General features: G+C 29.8%; 1 long non-coding RNA gene across 1 annotated transcript; it reads left to right on the forward strand.

Annotated features, from left to right (window-relative positions):
* Positions 1-576: 576 nt before the first annotated feature.
* On the forward strand, positions 577-3,782 carry LOC117169414. The gene is made up of 2 exons (XR_004466657.1): positions 577-1,992; positions 3,687-3,782. It is a non-coding gene; the product is annotated as an uncharacterized LOC117169414 (long non-coding RNA).
* Positions 3,783-8,630: the final 4,848 nt, after the last annotated feature.

Below are 8,630 nucleotides of genomic sequence, written 5' to 3' on the forward strand. Positions count from 1 at the left end.
AGGGAATTTTAACGTAGAATCCGAATTTTAACAATTTAAAAGTTGATTTTGCTGTTTTTTCGAGTTTTTTAAAAAGGAACCGAATGGGGACCCATGGGGGTCCTTCGGTCCGCCAGGGGAACCAATGGGGTCTTTATGGGTACTTTGTAGAGGCTCCATTCGGTTCATTCGGTCCGCCAGGGTTAGGATCACAAAAATATTATATTCATTCAGAAATTTAAACTTATACGGGAGCCCACGCAAAAATAGCAGATTAACCCTGCTTAGCATGTGCTGGTTGACATCATTAGGCTATTTACCCTAAAAGATTGAATGAAGTACAGACTTATCTATTTTTATTGTTTTTTTCACACTAGTTTGACATACCTGATCTATTGCTAACTTTCGTCCTAGTTCAAAAATTCACCTTTATAAATCTGAGGTCTATACTAGATTTGAATCTTCCGCTAAATTTGTGAATATTTTATGATAATGCAGATCCCTAACATTTCAGCATAGTTGTCAGGTTTTTCGCCACGAACCATAGAGTTATGCAAAAACGGAAATTGCAAGCCATCCACTGACGTACACGTCTAACGCTAACCACGTGCATTTTAGGATGACGGAGCGGACGGAACAGAGAGTGTGCATTAAATTTTGCCAAAAACTTGGTCATTCATGTTCGGAAACCATCGTTATGATTCGGAAAGTGTATGGCGATGAGTCCATGAGTGATACTCAAATTAAAGAGTGGTTTAGACGATTTAAAAGAGGCCGCACTACAGTGGAAAGTGATCCTCGCTCTGGCAGGCGCGTAACTTCCAAAACACCACAAAATGTGGAACGAGTGCGAGTGTTAATTAATGAAAATCGCAGTTTAACAGTGAGAGAGATAGAGGAAAACCTCGGAATTCCAAAAACCATTGTATCGGAAATTTTGAGCAAAAATTTGGGGCTCAGCCGCGTATAAGAATACCGGTCTGATATCGGTTTTAATTCAAAGTCGTCACTGAATGATAATATAATATACCAATGTATAGAATATTATCCTATTCTCATTTTTCTTTATTTATTTTCTAATTGATTCTTCTCAAAACGTTTTACATAGAAGGTTGTTGAATCCGATTGGAAGAAATAAGGCATCTTATGTCAATGTTATACTCCGATTGGTGGGTTCCACATATTCCACAAATTTCACTGCTGCTGGCTACTGGCATCTGCCATCTATCTGCAACAGTACATCGCAAATGGAGTTCATACTGAGCTGTGGACAAGTTCCGGAACGGTCTGGGGGACACAGCGTGTGGGGCCTTACCTCTCTAGAGCTTAATATTAGCCCTCGAACGGTCGAAACTTATTAAGGGTCATTAGTACTAATGGTTCGATGGAAAAAACGAAACAATGTGCAGTCATAGGTGATAGAACATGAGAGTGGACGGCTGCAGGATACTTTTCTCTAGTTGACAGTACTCGTTTGTAACTAGTTGCGTCAAGGAGTGCTTGTGTCTCATCATTTCAGTTTTCCCTTTCGCTTCGCTGCGAAAAAAATGGAGTTCATGGTAAGCGAGAAAGGTAAAGATTTGATAGTTCTCGATGGATTCAAATTCAGATTCAAAGCTTTACTGAAAAGTGGCATTCAGTCCTGGATATGTTCAAATAAAAATTGTAGTGCATGCCTGAAGCTTGACCTTTCGAAACAAGTAGTTGAAAGTAAAACGAATCACAATCATATGGCGGACAGCTTGAAACTTCTCAATCGGCAAAAAATTAGCAATGTCGCGAAAAGAAAAGCAGTAGAAGAGGAATATTTAAATTTGAAACCTTCCAACATTTGGAAACGCGAATTCCTTGAAAATAATGTTGAGACGGTGACCGCTGGCGATGTTCAGCGTTTTCGAAAAAACATCGGTCGGGCTCGAAGACAACTTTTGAAAAAATTGCCAGAAACTGCGATTGAAATGGAGGATGATGTTGATTCAGTGAAAGTAGAAACTAATAAAGAATAAATACCAGGTAAAATTTTTATTTATATTCTGTTTTCAATTTATTCCTTGGTTTTTTATATTTTTGTTTGATAAATTTAAAAATATTGACGCTTGCCTTTATAGTTCATAAAAATTTCAACATTTAGAAACTGAACTTCTACGAATTCTATATTCTTTAATTTAATTCTGTAATAAAATTAAAATTAATTATCATCACTGCTATTGATAGTTTTTTTCTGAAGTGTGCTCTAGGAAACTTGTTGCAATCATCTAGTTTCGCATAGTTTCATAAAGATGAATTGATAAATACAATACATATTACAATGGAGAAATGTTCTTTTTAGATGATTTTTGTAATATTATAAACAAATTTAAATTAAAAATGCATTAGTCGAGCATGGTCGACGGGCAAATTCGATTTTTTAATGTCACTCCTTTTAATTCAGGACACTGTAATAATTTATTCAACATCGCTAATTAGCTGATCAATTTTATAACTTTTTAAAACAAATTTTACTAACAAAAGCATTACTTAGGCATTTTTCTACAAACCTATTTTTTATTCGTCGACATGTTTTTCGTCGACAATGTCCCAATAATGTATTTATTTAAATTCTTTGTAATTTGAATAAGAATCATCTTAGAAGAAATGTTATTCCATATATTATTGTTTTCATCCAAAGTTTTTGCAATATAACGTAAAAAAATGTCAATAAATGAATATTATAGAACAAACTCTCAACAAATAATTTGTTCATAAAATTGATCTACTTATTATATCATGACAAATATTCATTAGTCAATGTTATTCTATTAATTGTAAGTAATTGCAACAATTTTCCTATTGATCTTAAGCTCCGGAAACGTCAAACAGAAAAAATGGCTATTTTTTCCGTCATATTTGTTTATATTTATAACAAAATAAAACACTAAATAAAAAGTTGGGCTAGCTAGCGTTTGGAAAATCTTATGAGCTTTTTTCAGAATAAATACGGATAAATCGGTCAAGATTTGTCGTCTGTATGATATTTTAAACGAAAAAAGTTACTTTTTCCCTTCCCCCAACGCTGGGGCCTGAACAAATTTACCAATTGCATGGGACAAAACTTTATTTTTGTTTAATAACATAAACAAAATTATTTTTCATCATAAGTATATTTGAATATTATTTCTTATTTTAAAATGTCTAATCAAATACTAAAATTGTTACAAAAAAATGATCGATTTTATTATTTAGTTGTATAGCTTTAAGAAAAGTAAAAAATATTGGGTATATAATTTGTGTCATAAAAAAATTGTTTTAAAAAGACCTCGAAAAATATTGATATTAATTAATATTTTACAAAATTTAATGAATTTTGTAAATAAAAATTTGAAAAATCATTTTTGTCATTTTGTTTTTAATATTAATTTGAGGAAAAAGTGTCAAGATTACAAATATGTATGTATTTTGATGAGATCTATATTCTATAACATTTCATGTACAAATTTGTTATTTCAGATCAATAATTTTCAAGATTGAGAAAAAAATTAATTTTTGAAAAAGTAAAAAAGTTAGTAACTTATTTCGGGGAATATTTATTTCATTTAATTTAAAAATACTTCTGAAGTCTAGTGTCAATGCTGAAATTTTTTCACAGTATCTAAATAAACTCTAACTTAATTTGTCTTTGTTGCTATTTTTTGTACGAACGATGATTCATCATTTTTTTATTATTTCAGGTAGTTCTGAACATTCAGCAATTTACGTCCGAGAAGATATCTGTAAAAGTCGTAGACAAATTTGTCCTGGTCGAAGGCTAAGTTAGAGAAAAAAAACTGACGAACACGGATGGCTTTTCAGACAACTCTCCAGATAATGTCTAGTTTCGGAACAGTATGATTTCGAACAGGTCAAGTTTAGTCTAGTCTTTCATCGGACGGCGTTCTCACAATTACGACCGCCAGGAAACATGAACCATAGCATCATCGCCAGAAACATGTCGAATCTTAGATGACAGGAAAATCCATGATTCGCAAAGGAGAAGGGAAGAAACGGAAGAAAAATAATATTCAATATTAATTTTATTCGCTTCGATTTTTGCTCAAGTTTGACATTCTTTTGTTATACGTACACGTGTCACCTCCACGTTCGTATTAACTATAGTTTTTTAATTTTTGAACTTATCTGTATTCTTTAGCATTTCTTATTTTTTAAATCTGTATATACTGTTTTAATGATATCTAAAATTTTAGAATATAAACTTCAGTAAAAGAAAGTTTTGCGTTTTATTTGGCGCTCAATTTTGAACGTTTTTTATATTCTCATCATTTATGATTGAGAAAGTATTAGAATTGTCGAAAATTTGACATCACACTTTTTCAATGGATCTCCACGTTTCGAGACCCCCTGAATCTGAAAATCAGGGTTTGACGATGGCGTATATCCGTCTGTCCGTCCGTAAACACGATAACTCTCGAAAAAATGAACGAATCAAATTCATCTTTGGCACACTTTTTTAGGTTCTAAAAGAAAGGACGAGTTTGTGAACCAGCCATGTTTGATAAAAATTCAGAAAGTGAGCGCATTTTGAAAATTGTTGGGACCACTTTTTCTGAATTTGAAAATTCTATGTACGGATATTCATAGTATTAAAAAGAACAAACAATTTATCCTCGTGACTTTTTTCGATAAAAAGAAACTTATCAGAGTTATAGCGTTTTCAAAATTTTTTTAATCAACCGAAAATCAAAATTTGAAGCCGAAAATCGCACGATATGAAAAAAATTCGAGAGAAGAAGAACATTTCTTTTTGAAAGCCCTACAAGATTATCATACCAATTTTTGGATTTTCTTCAAAAATCGAAAATTCAAATTTTGATTACACAAAAAATAATGAAAAAGAAAAAATTCCATTTTATGAACAAACTATGTAGGATACGAAAAAAGATGAATTAACAAAAATGGTTATCCTAAAAAAGATATACAATTTCGTTAAAAATCACTTCTTGATAGGACGCGTACTTTTGTTTTATTCGTGAAAAATAACGTTGAAAAAAATAAAATAAAAAAAAATGTGTGGAAAAACGACGAAAGTTACAAAAAAAATCCAACAAAACCTGCTTATAAATGTCTGCCGGAAATCGAGCGCACAGCGCGAGTGTCACGATGAGAATGTGTACCTCAAAGCCTACAGAGCTTTGAGAAACTTAATCTTTTACTATACTTAATTAAGTAGACAATTCAGAATATGAAGACGCATATAAATACCGCCATCTAAAAGAGGTCTTTTTGATAAAGTTTTTTTCAAGCATTCCAAATGCAAAGAATAAATATCCGAGCGCGAAGGGAAACCAGGGAAAGGCTATAACTATTCTTTAAACATTAAATACACATAAATAAAACTCGTTTTAACTAAAATCTCTATTTAGTTTTCTTCACACTTCTTGATCTTGAAAGAAGACAGATAATTTTATATTCCACCTAATATAAACATTTTTATACTTGTCAAAAATAATAATTTTCCATGTCATGTCGCTTGAAATCTATTCGATGAGATTTGATATTTATTAATTATATTTAATGAATAAATTTAAAATTCATCCTAAAAATCTGGACTATAGTTGGCAATTGAAATAGCTTTTTACTCATTTTTTAAATCGGTCTACCTAAATTTAAATTATAATAATTAATTCTTTATAAAATAGTTATTGTTACTGAACTTTCTAAATATAAATTAGTGCAATTTAAACGCTTTAAAATTACTTTCAAATTAAACTCTACTAATGAAATTAGAGAACAAGGATTCACTACAGATTGGTAGAAAATGTGTATAAATTCGATAGTGGAAAGCTTTAAATGTTCCTTGTATGTATTTGTTAGATCATATTTTGTCACATTCCCCAACAAAACGTTTTTAAATGTTCCTGGTTCGAAATGAAAACACAAGAATGATTTAGAAACCTGATCAATTTCACATTTAACGACTTCTGTTAGGATATATGTTTGAAATTTATTGTAAATTAATTTCCGACATTAATAGTATACTCAAAAAATATCCAGCGATTTTGATTGTTGGGAAATTTCGACTAACTTGCTTGCATTTTTAAGAAAATTTAAAACAACCCTTGAAATAATTAGAATATCAAAAAAAATTCCCGTCGTTTTAATGTCTGCTAAATGTCGATTTTGGTTATTGGGAAATGTTGATTTCCCTGCTTGAATCTTTAAAGGGTGCTAAAACAACCCTTAAAATAATTTCAAACACTTTCCGCAAGAAAATGTTGTCCTCGTGTATATTGAATTGATTTCCGACACTAATAGTATAATAACAAAATATCCCGTGATTTTGGTTTTTTCAAAATGTTAATTTCCTTGCTTGAATCGTTAAAAAATGATCAAATAACCCTTGAAGCGATTCCCAGCACTTTTTTCGCTAGAATATGTTTTCCACGTTTACGTTGAATCGGTTTTCGATCCCAATAGTATATAATTGGAAAATCATGGGAGATTTTTTGATTATACTTGGGGGATCGGAAATTAATTCACAATAATACGTGGGAAACATATCTTATCAGGGAAAGTGTTCAAATTTATTTCAAAGGCTGTTTAACATTCCTTAGAGATTCATATCAGGAAATCGACATTACCTAATGACCAAAATGACGGAAGATTTTTTATATTCTCATCCTAATGAGAAGGTATTGGTTTTATGTAAAATTGGACTTATTCAGTTTTCATCAAATCACCATGTTTTGAGACATACTGAGGCAGGAAACATTATTTTTATGAAGGTTGTCTATCCGCCTGTCTGGAGTATGTGTGCACGATAACTTTCGAAAAAATGAGCAGATTGAATTGAGCTTTGGCAAAGTTTTTAAGACCTAAAAGGAAAGAAAAATTACGTTAGCCAGCTATTTTTCATAAAAACTCAAAAAAGTTCAAGCATTAAAAAAATGGTTGACGCAATTTTTTTTCAAGATTTCAAAATTCTTTGTAGTACCATTCGCAGTACTCGGAAAATCGAACAATTTATTTTTACGACTCTTTTCGATAAAATCAAAATGGTTGAAGTTTAGCACTTTCAATATAAAAAAACTAAAATGAAAATTTTAAGCCAAACAACGCACGATATGAAGAAAAGTTAAGTGAAGAAAAACGTTGCTTTTTAATAGCTTTACAGGATTACCTTAATAACTTTTTGAATGTTTTTGAAATATTCAAAATTCAAATAGTATGTTGTGAATCATTTTTTTATAGGACACGTATTTTTTGTTTTATCGTGAAAAAATCATTAAAAATATAAATAAAATAAAAACAACGCAATGTACGAAGAAAAAGGTAACAAACATCTTGGACTAGGCTGTGAAAAGATTGATACGCAAAAGCTGTTTAACCAAAAAAGAGCTATAAATTTATCAATAATTTTTTGATAGGACGCATAGTTTTTATTTAAATTTCAAAAAATAATGTTAGAAATAACAAAATTAAGTTTTCGGAAAAACAGCATAAGGGACAAAAAAAATTAATAAACATAAGTTGTTCACTCGAAAAATGTACAAAATGGCTATTAATTATATTTCGATAGAATGCGTATTTTTTGTTTTAATTGTAAAACATAACAGTAAAAATAAAAAAATTAAGATCCTAGAAAAACGACATAAAGTACAATCAAATTTTAATTAACACAATTGTTTTTCTTAGGATCTTTGAAAATTTTTCTTTTTCTTGAAGGAAAATTAAACTTTTTGGTAGCAAATTTAATTATCAGGTTGATAAATCCATTAAAAACTTAAATTCAACAATTCAAAATTTGGTTGAAAATGTATGTATTTTGATAAAAATTATACATTTATGTTCAAAATTAATATTTGTGCATAAATATGAAATTGAGTGCCTCAAGAAGTTTATTTTTTTAATTACGTGAAAGATACAATAAATTTTCCAGATTCAATTAGCGAAAAATACGCGACTAAAGATTAGTAGAAAATTAATAATTTGATTATTCGAGATATTTCCTTATTCAATAGAGGAAATCAACTTATTGAGTGACACAAAGAAATAAATTTCCTAGGAACAGTGTATTATAATAAAAAGGCTTCAAAAATGGAAAAAGTGAAAAATAGAATATTTAATGAAATAACGCTAGTGCATAGCATTATCAACACTGTTGAAAGAACAAGAAGGTCATATTATGAAATTGTAAGCCTAATGTAGCCTATCTTCATTTTAGAAACATTTCCTTTCTATTCTTTGAACAAAGTTAAGAAAAATTTAAAAAAATTGAATTATTTTTTTCTAACTTTCCAAAAATTTAACATGCTCATTAAGGGTTTTCATTTATATAAATTTTATTCAAGATTAAGCAAGAGCGTTTATTAACAATAACAAATGTTAATAATTGTAGATATCGATTTTACAATAATTTTAGTGGCTGTACATTTCTTTTCGTAATGAATATTTCGATTTTTCTATACAAATGAAACATTTCCTGTAACTAAAAAAGTACATAATTATGCAAAAACAATATATTTTTTTCTAAAGACATTCTTCATTTTAACAAACAAGTTAATTTACAACCAAAAGGTTCATTTTCCAACTAAAATGCTGAATTTTCAAACAAAAAAAGAAAATTTATTCAACTTTCAACCACGTAGTTGAATTTTATTTAATCAAAAAGGATGAAT

Source organism: Belonocnema kinseyi, chromosome 3 (genome assembly GCF_010883055.1).
Source record: "Belonocnema kinseyi isolate 2016_QV_RU_SX_M_011 chromosome 3, B_treatae_v1, whole genome shotgun sequence".
Taxonomy (NCBI): Eukaryota; Metazoa; Arthropoda; class Insecta; order Hymenoptera; family Cynipidae; genus Belonocnema; species Belonocnema kinseyi.